Source organism: Colobus angolensis, unplaced genomic scaffold (assembly GCF_000951035.1).
Source record: "Colobus angolensis palliatus isolate OR3802 unplaced genomic scaffold, Cang.pa_1.0 Scaffold16, whole genome shotgun sequence".
NCBI lineage: Eukaryota > Metazoa > Chordata > Mammalia > Primates > Cercopithecidae > Colobus > Colobus angolensis.
Window position 1 is genome coordinate 11,739,981 of NW_012114710.1, and position 13,940 is coordinate 11,753,920.

Here is a 13,940-nt window from a genome sequence, read left to right on the forward strand (position 1 = left end):
ACTCAAATACCCCAAATAATTGAGTTCAAAATCAACATCAAGATATAAAGGAATCAGTGACTAAATATATTTCATATATGGTATTTTTATTGATTATGGTGCTGTCTTGACCTGGTTTTGAGGCCTCAGCTAGAGGCTGGTCAGTTTCCTTTCTTGAGCAGCCGATTAAATCCACACCCCAACCACTTCCCTTATCAGGTTCTCACACTCCGGGGCCACTATGTACCCACTCTAATCACCACAGGGCCAGACATCAGAAAATTAAGGACAACGCCCATGTCCCAAAGCCCGCCAAAATTGTGCAAATTTTCAAAATTATTCAACCTAGCTAACCCCACCCTTTTTGCTATACATAAGCTGCCCTTTCCCCCTCCAGCTTGTGGTATCCAGTCCTCAGGTGCAATCCCCTGTGTGGTCCTCTGTGGCAGCCTTCTCTCATTCGGAACTGTAAGTAACAAAGACTTCTGCCTTTCATCTGGCTAAGCACTGAAGTGTTTCGTCTGACTGCTGAAAGAATCTTTAAATCTTATAAAATACAGTCCTACGTACCTCTTAAATACTATTCAATGAATGAAAGCTGCAAAGTTTAAAAAACCCTTATAGTTTTTCTAAACCTTCTATATTTATCAAGCAGATCTCTGGAAATCTGGAAATTTGAAAAGGATAATATAATATTCTGGCCTCTCTTTTTTTTTTTTTTTTTTTTTTTTTGAGACAGAGTCTCACTCGGCCGCCTATACTAGAGTGCAGTGGCACCATCTCTGCTAACTGCAACCTCTGCCTCCTGGGTTCAAGTGATTCTTCTGCCTCAGCCTCCCAAGTAGCTGGGATTACAGGCATGTGCCACCACACCTGGCTAATTATTGTATTTTTAGTAGAGAGGGGGTTTCACTATGTTTGCAAGGCTGGTCTCGAACTCCTGACCTCAGGTGATCTGCCCTTCTTGGCCTCCCATAGGGCTGGGATTACAGGCATGAGCCACTGCACCTGGCCAATATAAATTACCATGTAAGCTTATTCCATGACTAATCTTCAATCTGAGGTTAATTCCCCTAAACAATTAATGCAATTGATAGATTTGGTTAATTTCTTTTAAATATCATATATTATATTAATTACAAATTTAATCTACTTGAATCTCTCAAACATTTCAAATGCCTGACACATTAGTATCTTTTATACATCTTGCAAGTTTAAAAAAGGAGGGAGGGGGTTCTAATAATTAAAGCAATTCCAGTAAAAGTAATAAATCAAATGTATGCAGTAGTAAGTTATGTTCTCTTAAACATTCAAACACTGCATATAGACTGAAGAAAATGCTCTTGTACTTTAAAATTAAAATTATACGGTTCATATATCTGATTTTCTAATATATCAGGTTCTATTAAATGCTTCAAGCAACTTAACAATCTATCACAGGTTATCCCAATGATTAAATTATTACATTTCTAAAGTTAATACAAATATGTTAATATTATGGATTTGACTAACTTCAACATTCTTATAGTTATTTCTCTCTTCTCCCAGTATTTTAAAGCCACTTATGCAAATAAAGAGAATAGATAGATGTATGATCTGATTGGGCCAAGGATACTGTATCAGAGAATCAAGGCCGGGGTTGAAGTGTCAGTTAAAGAATTTGAGAGAGGAGCAGGGACCTAATCAGGTACCACACATGCTCAGGTATCACACAACCCAAAAGTCAATCTGCTGGACATCTCCTTGAGGTAACAGAGCTTTCCAAACTCACACCGGTTCATGCAGTCTGGTATATCATGTGTACCCTTACCTAGTTTTATTTATTTGTTTATTTATTTATTTATTTATTTTTGAGACAGTGTCTCACTCTGTAGCCAGGCTGGAGTGCAGTGGCGCGATCTCGGCTCACTGCAACCTCTGCCTCCCGGGTTCAAGCGATTCTCTTGCCTCAGTCTCCCGAGTAGCTGGGACTACAGGTGTGTGCCACCACACTCGGCTAGTTTTTGTATTTTTAGTAGAGACAGGGTTTCACCATGTTGGCCAGAATGGTCTCGGTCTCTTGACCTCTGATGATCTGCCCGCCTCAGCCTCCCAAAGTGCTGGGATTACAGGCGTGAGCCACCGCACCCAGCCCCCTTACCCAATTTTTAAAGTTACCTCTTTTACAACTTTTTTGTTTTTTTGAGACAAAATCTCACTCTGTCACCCTGGCTGGAGTGTAGTGGCGTGATCTCTGTTCACTACAACCTCTGCCTCCCAGTTCAAGCAATTCTTGTGTCCCAGTCTCCCAAGTAGCTGGGATTACAAGTATGCATCACCATGCCCAGCCAATTTTTGTATTTTCAGTAGAGAAGGGGTTTTGCCATGTAGGCCAGGCTGGTTCAGAACTCCTGACCTCAAGAAATCTGCCAGCCTGGACCTTCCAAAGTACTGGGATTAAAGGTGTGAGCCACCATGCCTGGCTTCTTTTATAGTTTATAATTGTGTAATTTGGTAGGTGAAATTCCCTCTACAGGATATTACTTACTACTCGACTGAATTTAATGTCTTTATTGCCTGATTGGAGTCAACTTGCTTTTTACATGTTTTATATCCAGTTCAACATCAGTAATCCTATTGTCATTTTATTGACTATTCCCTACATGATTAACACTATCTACTGAATACTGTATCTTAGAATATTACCTACATTTGCGTCAAGCTCATGATCTATAACTCACCTACATCCACCATTCTGTTTTTGAAATTTGGGATAGCATGTGCCAGGATATAGTTGTTCTGCCTGAGTCTTTGCTGCACCTCGAGTTATTCTGAGTTTCATCCATCTTATCTGAACATCTTCTGTGCTCTGGATTTTATTCCTCTCCAAGAGACACAAACTCATTTAGAGCATGTAGATCTTCCTTTGGGATGTTTCTATGTATTTTATTCCTTGTTTCTATCATGCCAATATTTGTTCAAAGCTTTCTATTTGTTCTAATTTTTTTTTTTCAAAAGAAAAGGATAAAAACAGGACTTTTATGGCACCACTGGTCAGTGTAAGGCAGGTGGGTGGGACACAGCATTAGATGTGCTAGTTGGGCAGAGCTGTGCTGTTACTTTTCTGAAAGGGGTAACAAAATACATAAAATAAAACAGTGCAATGCCAGGACAGGCCAGCATGAGATAGGTGAGTTCTTCCCTCCGTAGCCTTCCTTCCAGGTTGTTTTATGTGTCTTTCCTTAATGTGTCCTTACTGTCTAATTAGGTTTTTCTCATTGCCCTTATCTTAATGTTTTACAATTATCTAAGGTGGAATAGCACAGTGGAGAGAAGCAAAAATGTTGGAGTGAGACAGACTTAGGCAGAGGTGGCAATATTGCAAAAATAATGATGCTTAAGCTGCAAGACCATTCATTGGCTTGATTTACTTCCAAGATCCCAGAAGGGCACAAGAAATGTTTTATATAAAATTTGCAAAAGATATGTAACCACAATCAGTCAACCCCATTATCATATTACTACAACTGTCCGGCATCATATTTCCTGTATCAGGTGTTGTTGGAGAGGCTGCGGGCATTTTTGAGACGGAAAGGGAGGATGTTGGATTGAGAATAATTTTAGTTTGGCTTTAGTGGGACATATTTGTGTGGGTATCAGTCATTTCTGTATATTGATAATTTATTGCTAGCCATTCAGGGTAGCACCCACTATGCCAAAACAAATATGCAGGGCCAGAAGTCACATCGAAAAGTGGAAGTGTGCTTCTTAATGGCTCCCAGGTTCAGAAATTTGTAGGTTATTGAAGAGAAACAGATGGTGAAATGCACAGAGGCAGAGCAAATCCAGGGAAAAAAATTTCAGCCATCCAATGTGTAAAACTGTAAGCAGAGAATTCCTTTTTAGAATTTGACCAGAAAACCTAGTTAAGACAGGTTCTCTCAGGAATGTATCTGATAATGTCTTATGTACAATTAAAACTATATAATATGTTACAAAACTTTTTTGACAAAAATAGTGCAAAATTAAAGAATCCTGTGTATTAAGACACAAACCTATAGCAGTACTTCAAATGTGTGTGAAGTTTTATGAATCCCAATATTAATAAGAACAAACACAAATTTTAATCAACCATGCTTGAAATAAGACTGAAATATCTTTCTATTCTCTATACAGAAAATAATATAAAATTTTTGTCATATGAAGAGATAATCCAGAATTATGAAATTTAAATATAGATAAAAACTATTAGAGAATTGTGTCTGGCGGTGGCTGAATATGAAATTTTTTTTTATTTTGTGATTTTTTTGATATTTAACTTTGTAAAATATTTGATTTATTATAAATCATTTTCTTGTTCTAAATAGATATTCACTTTAGTCACTAATTTTTATTATTAATTTTGTATTCTTTTTGTGGTAAAATTAAATTTACTACTTGAAACATTTTAAGGTATACAGGTCCGTGGCAGTAAGTACATTGACATTGCTGTGCAACCCCCATCGCACCTCATCTCCATAACTTTCTCATCTTTCCAAACTGAAACTCCATATTCATTAAACAATAACACGCCACTCCGTCCTCCCCCGAGCTCTGGCAACAATTTCTCTATTTTCTAACTCTATAAATTTGACTATTCTAGGTATCGCACATAACTGGAATCACACAGTAGTTGTCCTTTTGTATCTGGCTTATTTCACTTAGCATAGTATCTTCAATATTCATCTATATTGTAGCAGGTATCATTTCTTTTTAAGGCTGAATAATATTTGCTTGTATGAACAGTAGTCCCCCTTATCTGCTAGGATACGTTACAATACCTGAAACCATGGATAGTACCGAACCCTATAAACACTATGTTTTTTTCCTTATATAAACACACCTATGACAAAGTTTAAATTATAAATTAGGAATAGGAAGAGATTAACAACAATAACTACTAATAAAATAGAACAACTATCACAATATTTCATAAAAAAAGTTATGTGAATGTAGTCTCTCTCAAAATATCTCATTGTACTGTACTCACTCTTCTTGTGATGGGAGATGTTGCAATGCCTCTGTGATGAGATGACAGGAGGTGAACGATGTAAGCATTGTGATGTAGCCATAGCCTTTTAACCTTTTGTGTTCCTGAATCGGTGTAACCAGCCCTTACTTGTAGTAAGCGGCTTGGTATCACTCATTTCTTGCTTGCTGAAGTCTTCGCAGATGCTCAGTGCTTTCTGGTGCAACAGGTTGTTACCAGAACACGTTTTCTATTCATGTCTTCCACCACACATTTAATGCCTTTTCCATCTTAACTGAACAGCCAGCACGTACTGTAGCTGTAACTTTTACAGTTTCAGTTGCAATAGCAACACTAGCACGAATTTCTTTTTCCTCCTTCACAATTGCCTGGATAGAAGATTTGATTTTACCATAGATCTTAGCAACCTCAGTATATGACTTTTTTCCTTTCCTTATTAAGTCAAGAGCTTTCACATTTTCACTTAAAGGGAGGACTGATGGCTTCTCTTTGGCACATCCAAATTACCAGTGTCACAAATCTTGGGCTTTGGGACCATTATGAAGCAAAATAAGGGTTTTACTTGAACACAAACACTGCAACATGGCAACAGCAAATCTGATAACCCAGAGGGTACTAAGTGACTCAGGGGAAGGCAGCGTGTACAGAGGCGATACAATGGGCAGAGGGAAGATTCACAGTCCCACAAGGATGGAGTGGGATGCTGTGAGATGTCATCACACTACTCAGAATGGCATGCAATTGAAAACGTATTAATTGTTTATTTCTGGAAGTTTCTATTTAATAATTTTGGACTGTGGTGGATCATGTGTAACTGAAATGGAGGAAAGCAAAACTTTGGTTAAGGGGGAAACTACTGTACATATAGTACCACATTTTGTTTATTCATTCATCTGACAATAAACACTGGGTTTGTTTCCACCTTTGGACTATTGTGAATAATGCTGCTATGAACACAGGTGTACAAATATCTGTAGAAGCCCCTGTTCTCACTTCTTTCAGATATATACTCAGAAGTGAAATGCTGGACCGTAAGGTGGTTATACGTTTAATTCTTTGAGGAATCACCATACTGCTTTCCACAATGGTGACAGTTCCTTACATTCCCACCAGAAATGCACAAGGGTTCTAATTTCTCCACATCATCACCAACACTTGTTTTCTGCGGTACTTTTGTCTGGTTGGCTTTTCTTTTTGTTTCATAGTAGCCATCTGATGAGTACAAAGTGCATTCTTTTTTAAAAAGGGCCTCCCAAAAACCTGGGTCTTCCCTGTGCTCAGGTCTGAACTTTAGTTCTACCATGGCATATGGTCAATTGTCCATGATTTTGTTTCCTGGCTTATAAAATGAGGATAAAAATAAACATGCCTCTAGGATTGTTTTAAAGATTTGGTGAAATAACATATGTGAAACCATTAGCATGGAATCTACACTTAAAAAGTAACAATCCCTTTCATTATTATTTACTTACACATCTTTCTCCTCTACAGCATTTTGAGCTTCTCACTCCTTTTTTTTTTTTTTTTTTTTTCCACAACACCCAGCTTAGGATCTGACATATACTTGGTGTTTAATGGATGTTTGATGGTTGAGCTTAAATTCATCCATAGAAGACAGGCCACAATTCTTTTAGTCACAATGCATATAGAAGTCCAAAAGTTCCTCAGTGAAGAGAAACTGAAAGCAAATATCAGAACCTTTCTGCTCTGTAATTCACTGAGTGCAATTAAGTCTTTATCAACACAGTACAATCTTTACTGTTCTCATTCTCTAAAGTAGCTTCACTCATGCTCAGCAGATGATTTTATTTTTCTCATTAAGTTGTAAATCATATTACCTCTCTGGGTATTGCTTTAGACAAATATTTGTATTGGGTGGACCCTACCTGACTACTGTTGACAAGATTCTGGTGCACCAAAGGGCAAGACAGCTTCAATGGCATGTGATTTAGGATGCTGCCTCAGCTGGGCTGATTTCTGCTGGGGTGTACTACCCATGGCATTAAAGCCTGAAATATTCAGAGATCCCATTCTTTGGGGGTTGCCTTAGGATTCATGAAAGCCCAGAAACTGTATTCAAAATTGTGAGCATGTGTGTATATGCACACGTACCTGAGAATATGTGCACTTTCAAAGGAAACAAACCTAACTTTTATCATAATTTCAAAGGAATGCATGACCAAAAGAATTAAGATTAACAGACCTAGAAAGCCTAGGGCACCAGAATCATTACCAAGCCAGAGGCTTACCTTTAGGAAGAGAAACATGTCTTGAAACAATTTGTTGTATGAATTCAGATCTTAGGTGAGATAGAACCCCCAATTACTAGGACCAAGGCACAGAATCAGCTAACCAAACTCCAGGGATGAAGAGTCATTGGAGTTGACAGGGTAATTTAAATCTCCTTTAAACTCCCTCTACCTGCACATAAGATAGATCCAGAATCCATGGATCCATCCCAAAGATAGCAGTAGTCATTAGAGCTGGGAGCTATTCAGAGAGGCATTCAGATATCACACTGTGTCACATGTTAAATGCAGACAACCAAAGGCGATAGAAAAATTATGACATCAAATTTAAAATTCCTAGAAGTATCCAGAATAGTATGAAAATGTAAATTTAACACTTCTAAGATCCATTTAAACTTAACAATGGCAAGTTATATTTTAACCTATTTTGTGTCTTAATCTGATAAGAAGAAATTTGAAATTGTGCATCTTTTAATACAGGACTGATTAAAATAATTTCTGAGAAAAGTCAATAAAAATGAATATTAGCTGAGAAAAGAAAGTCTAAGACATAAATTTTAAATAGTGTATCTGTACATACTTATACTACACGTTGTCATAAATTTTGAGAGTACTTGTTATTTTTAGAAAATTGAAATTACTTTCTATTTACTCTCTGTAAATAAAAAGCATTTCTACTGAGACATGGTTACTGAGTTGCATATTTACAGAAATGAGCTACAATGTTTTACTCTCTAACTACAATAAAATCATTCAAGGTGATCGCAAAGTTCCTATATCTCTTTCTAAAGAATAAAAATAAGATAGAACAAAGCTAAAAGATTTTTAAAGTTTTTTTTTTAAAACTCCAAGGTTTTAGTACTACTAAAAAATGCCTAAGTTTAGAGGGTTTTGATTCAATTTCCTCTGAATTTCACTCTTCCCATGATAACCAGTCACTACCATTTGTATCCCCAGAGGTCTGAATGAAGTCTGAACAAAGCTTACTTCAATTGATTTCCTGCCAATCTGAGATAGACTGAGACTGTCAAAGTGGGAAAACCAGTACAAATAAACATATAAAATACAAGAAGCATAAATCCTTATGGGCTTATAAATTACAGGTATTAATATATAATCATCACTAGTTCTCTAGAACAGTCCTAACCTATTCTATGGCTGTGCCATCTAGCCCTTAACGATGGGGTTCAGCTTCAAAGACAGCTGATTCAACTTCCCCCCATTTCGGTTCCTGGCCTGATTCCGAAAGGTTTGGTGTCATGTTATTTCTCACTACAGGGAAAGTAGTTTGCTAGCCACATTAAACCCTATGTAACCAGATTCCAGGGATCTTAACTTAGTTGGTCAGATATTACTTGGCTATTTGTTGAACTGTAATCCTATCCTCTACATGCAAGTCCAGGACTATAACAGAAAGTAATTTCCAATTAATAAGAAACAGACTAACATGGGTAACAAGCATAAGGGATGAATAGAGAACATCAAGATTGACCCACCATAGTGCCAGGGTTCCCATTCATTTCCCTTTCAGGTAGTTATTTGTAGTGTACTTTTAAAAGAGAACCCTGTTCACATGCTTTCTCTTAAGTACAACTTTTGCATCAACCAAAGATAGACTAGCTGCTATGATACAAAGGACCATGGGAAGCTGCTCTGGCTAAACATCTCCTTGCTGGCCCTACCAGTCCATGGCATTTCATTGTTCAAAATGCATTTCTTTACTTAAGATCTTTAAAATCACCATGTAAAGCAAGATGTGACTAGAAATGACCACATTAAGCTATTTTCTGTCATTAATGCATTGATATGAATTTGTTTCAAGATGGTTAACTAGCCAAGGTTACGCATTGAAAGTTGGAGAGGTGCGTCCTAGGCAAGCTGGGGTGATCTCCAAAGTGGGGTAACCAAGAGCATTAGAAAACTGAAGTTGGAAAAGAGAGGGTAGCATGAAAGATGAAATCTGATGTAAATAAGGGGGTAGCAGGGCAAAGTCATTTCACAGATCTGTAAACAAACTGCAATGCTGACCTCTGGTTTCCCTAACATAAGAGCTTTCACAAAGTAAACATCTTATTTAAAAATAATAGCTCAAATAGCCATGCAATTATGATGCACAGTTTAGCTGAGACGGGGGAGAATCTCAGAGGGAAGAACCCAGAGATTAGGGCTCAAGGCTGGGAGAGAAGTGGCTACTTCCTTGGAAATGTTCCTAGGTGTCCTGATCTGCCACTGAGCTACTGCCTTCAAACTCAAATTGCAAGGGAAGCTTTTTTCTAGCTTCCCTGGAAAAAACCCATGACCCCAAAATCCTTCCCTTGAAGCTCTGTCCAGAGACTTGGTACCGCTTCAAGTAGAAAATCTGGGAAGGAGGACCTGTTGGAAAGTTATACGATTGGCATGACAGTGACAAGTCTGGAACCTCCTGGCTCTGATGCACAGTGCTTGAACTCCCTTAGAAATGAGGCATTGCCCCGAAGATAGTATAAGGTTATAATTATCTAAAGTTTTCTTTTTTTTTTTTTCCATGTTTCTCTTTCTCCAAAAAAGAAGTTTAAGAACAATGAAAAACCAATCTTGAACAATTATAGGGAAACTCAAAAGAGCACACTGTGCATTTCAGCTGCTTCAGTCACAATGAAACAATCATTAAAAACATATTATGTTTGTTTCACACAAAGAAAATGTGAAAAGAACACCTCCGTATTTTTAAAGCAATCATGTACCACAACTAAAGACAGGTAAAACTTTTAAATGTTAAATTTGGCCAGGGTCGGTGGCTCACACCTGTAATCTCAGCACTGTGGGAGGCAGAGAAGGGTGGATCATGAGGTCAGGAGTTCAAGATCAGCCTGGCCAACATGGCGAAACCTCATCTCTACTAAAAATACAAAAAAATTGCCCAGGCATGGTGGCACACGCCTGTAGTCCTAGCTACTCAGGAGTTTGAGGCAGGAGAATCGCTTGAACCTGGGAGGCAGAGTTTGTGGTGAGCCGAGATTGCGCCACTGCACTCCAGCCTGGGCAACAGAGTGAGACTCTGCCTCAAAATAATAATAATTATTATTATTTTAAATTTAATTTAATTTAATTTTTTAATTTTAAAACTACAAACGATTTGTAAACATTCCTCTCTTCTTTCAATATTTTGTTTTTGTTTATTTTCTAATATGTATAACTAGCTGGAAACTTGTACAGTTCATATTCTTTTATAAGCAATGAAAAAAAGTGAGATTTAATACATACAAATAATTTTCTATTATTCTTAAATACTTTTGTTTTATTTAATGCTTTTGTTTTATACAACATACAAAATACTACCGCAGCACATGTAGTGTAATGACAGCTCAGTCATAGTCGTACTTTTTAAAAAATTGTATATCATACATAATCTCAACCCCAGTATCAGATATCACTTGTGTACATCTTGCCTTTATTTCTGTTCTCGCTTCTGGAAATCTTAGCCATTTCTAGCAAAGGGTATACAAGGAATATTTCCAAAGCAGTGGCTCACTAAGTGTGGTCCTCAGAGCAGCAGTATCAGTATCATCTGGGACTTGCTAGAAATGCAAATTCTCAGCTTCCATTCCAGGCCCACTGAATCAGAAACTCTGAAGGTGAGGCTGGGCAATCTGTGTTTTAACAAAGCCCTCTGATGCACAGAAATGTTTGAGAACCGCTCGCTTAAAGGAACCACAGAGCAAAGATTTTTTAAAAAGGTTTCAGAACTTATCCCTAGCTTTGTTTTTCTCTTTCCAATCATTTAATTTAAAAGTTTTCTCTTATGCCACAGAGTTGAGTGAGATTCCCCTGACTCCCTTGGTTTTTTTCAAACAAATATATTTATTTTCCTCTTAGGAGTATAATCATCACGTAGATGGTACAAAATAAAATAACTTCTCCATACATTCATCTGGTTAGGAGATTTCCAATTTTATAAGGCAATAAAATAGTATTCAAAAGGGGGCACAACAGCTATATTGACATGTCAGTAGACATGTAGAAACTACAGAAATGGTTCTTTTCCTCTTATAAACTTTTCTTACTGGTTAAAATAAGAATTTATTAAAATATTGACTCATTCTTAAGGCAAGAAATTGTTAATTTTTAAATTCTCTAATCTGTCTCTGAAATTCTTCAGATTAATATCTCAAAATCTTATAAACTTTTAAATATGAGGTTAAGAAAAATTTAAACAATTTTATTACAAAAATAATATATATTATCTACAACTATCAAACAATACAGCTGTAAATCAAGTCAAAATTAACAATCTGTCCTCTTTTAGAGTATTATTCTCTTCAAAGCAACAAATGTTAGCAGATTGGTGTTTCTTTCTAATCTCTCTTCACTGAATGCATAAATGTGTAGATGCGAAAACATTTCATATGCCAAATCAGGATCATATTATGCCATTGCTCTTCAATTCACTTTTTACACTTAAAGTATCACAAAGGCACTTGTCTAGTATCACTATTTAATTCCATTCCCCTTGAGGTTATTTTGAAATGCCTGCTCTTATAAACATTGATTCAGTTAGCATCCTTGCACATTTATTTCCAATTACTCTTGTTAATTTTTCAATTGCACAGACTCCTAAAAGTGAGAAATTTGAATCTAACTCTATGTCCATTTATAATTTAAATAAGTGCTGCAAATGAATTATCGGAGTACTTTGTGTTTCCACAGGAATATTATCAGTCTTCTGAATTTTGCCTCCCATTCCCATGGTCTCTCATTGTTTTGATCTACATTTCTCTAAACAGTGGTCACATAGATTATCTTTTCTCACACTGTTGGCCATTGGCTATTTTGTGAGCAAAAGGTCAAAAGTCTTCCTTGGAGGCTAAGGGGGAAAAGTGACCTTTTGAAGCTCCAGGTGAGAAACAGCGTAATGGGTGGCACATAGTAACTCACACCTGTAATCCTAACACTTTGGGAGGCCAAAGTGGAAGGATCACTTGAGCTCAGGAGTTCTAAACCAGCCTGGGCAACATAGTGGGACCTCATCTCTACAAAAATAAATAAATAAATAAAAAGGAAAAAAAAAAGGAAGAAAGAGCATGGTGGGGCTTCTCCCCTTCTTAACTGTGTAGATTAACAATAGTTCCGCTCAAAGTTGCAGTTCCTCTCCAGGGCCGCTACAGTTGGCCTGCAGACGCAAGCTGTACATAGGACATTGGCAAAGGGAATTTTTCTCCAAAGACCAAGAGACATCTACCAGGTTTCACTGATTGCACCCACTCAGGGAGCCAAGGGTTCTGAGTTCCTTATCCCAGGGCAAAACATCAATCCTGTACCATAGCCACTGCCCTATGCCTGGGTCTATAAAAGCCTTCATTATTTTGGAGGTCCCTAGGCCTTGCTTATTCTACTGATTGATTCTTACCTGCAGGGCATTAACAAGAAGAGGGGGTCATGGATATGCAATGAAATTGTCATCTTTCCCAACATCTTGAATGTTCTTCATGTGTATGGCCACAATTGTTCGCCCTGAAATTAAAAATAAATTAACAAGCCCAGGCTATATTGAAGGTGAAGAGGATATGATTTAAAAATAAGATTTAAAGGGACTCAACCATTTATAAATTTATTTAGAATATAACACAAGCAAAGTGCATAAAATGATTTACCAGTTCTTCCCAATGCTCATTTTAAAGCAAAAGCCCTGTGTACGAATAGGTGCAGAACACTGTGGCACAAAGTCCATATTTGGCTTCCCCAGCCTGCAATGTGAGAAATTCCTTCTACCATAATAATATTAGGGAGGCTCTGTCCAGCCAAGCAGGGTTCACTTTCTTAAGTCATAGAGGTTTATCATGTCAGACAAAGTTCAGAATCATTTAATCTCACCTTTCATCATCCATTATGGTAGAGACGGAGCTGCCTACTTCTAGATTTATGTGCCTGTAATTTTTTCATGTTGTTCTGAAATGAAGCGTCTGTTAAGTTTACTCTCCAAATAATCTTTTGTTTCTGGAAGTTCATAGAAGCTACCCTTTGTCATCACTAATGTAATATCGTCTCACAAGCAGGTACTATAACTCAATTCTGAGATTCCCTCACCCTTTTATATACCGGTGATGCCATAACTAATTACTCAGCTTCATATAGGTCAGCTGAATCTCCATCCAGGGCCTGAGGCCTCCTCTTAAGCCCCTGCCCCATCTGACCACCCACATCCCCATCTCATCCTGGACCTCTTGCCCACAGAGGGAGAGCACATGGCTGCCTCCAGAGCCAAGCGGCAGCTGTTGCTGCCAGTACCGTCTAGAAGCTGAGCACGCATACCCACACCCACCCTCAGCACCTTTCTCTCCACATGCCCCTCGGCTGGCACTGCAGGGTGGATAATGCTCAAGTTAATTTGATACTCCCAGCCCTGTCAGAGTTTATGAGCTATTAAAAATTGAAACTTATTTATTCTCCAGTTAGGTTTCACATTTCTGGTACTAAGACGAGGTCACGTCTTAGGGAAAGAAATGGTATCTCTTTCCTGAAAATAGTGTAGTAAGATTCTGGCACCTTTTCCAGCATGAAATTTTTGATATTTCATGTGTATTACAGTGTGTATTACTCAGTGTGTATTACAGTGTAGCTTGATTAAAAACGCTGTTACTCTAGCTCCAGATGGTTTTTATTTTGGATGTGCTCGAAGTGTTTTTTCACCACATCACTAATGTTCTGTAGGAATAAATTAACATAAT

At 37.6% G+C, this 13,940-nt stretch overlaps 1 protein-coding gene across 2 annotated transcripts in view; it reads left to right on the plus strand.

The window, feature by feature from the left end:
• Nucleotides 1-338: 338 nt before the first annotated feature.
• Nucleotides 339-13,940, plus strand: part of CA1 (carbonic anhydrase I) — a 51,261-nt gene continuing 37,659 nt past the window's right edge. Inside the window, exon 1 of one of the 2 annotated variants that reach the window (XM_011937100.1) lies at nt 339-447. The gene's annotated coding sequence lies outside the window, so the exon portion shown is untranslated. The remainder of the gene's footprint in view (nt 448-13,940) is intronic. The other variant, XM_011937101.1, reaches the window with a different exon arrangement.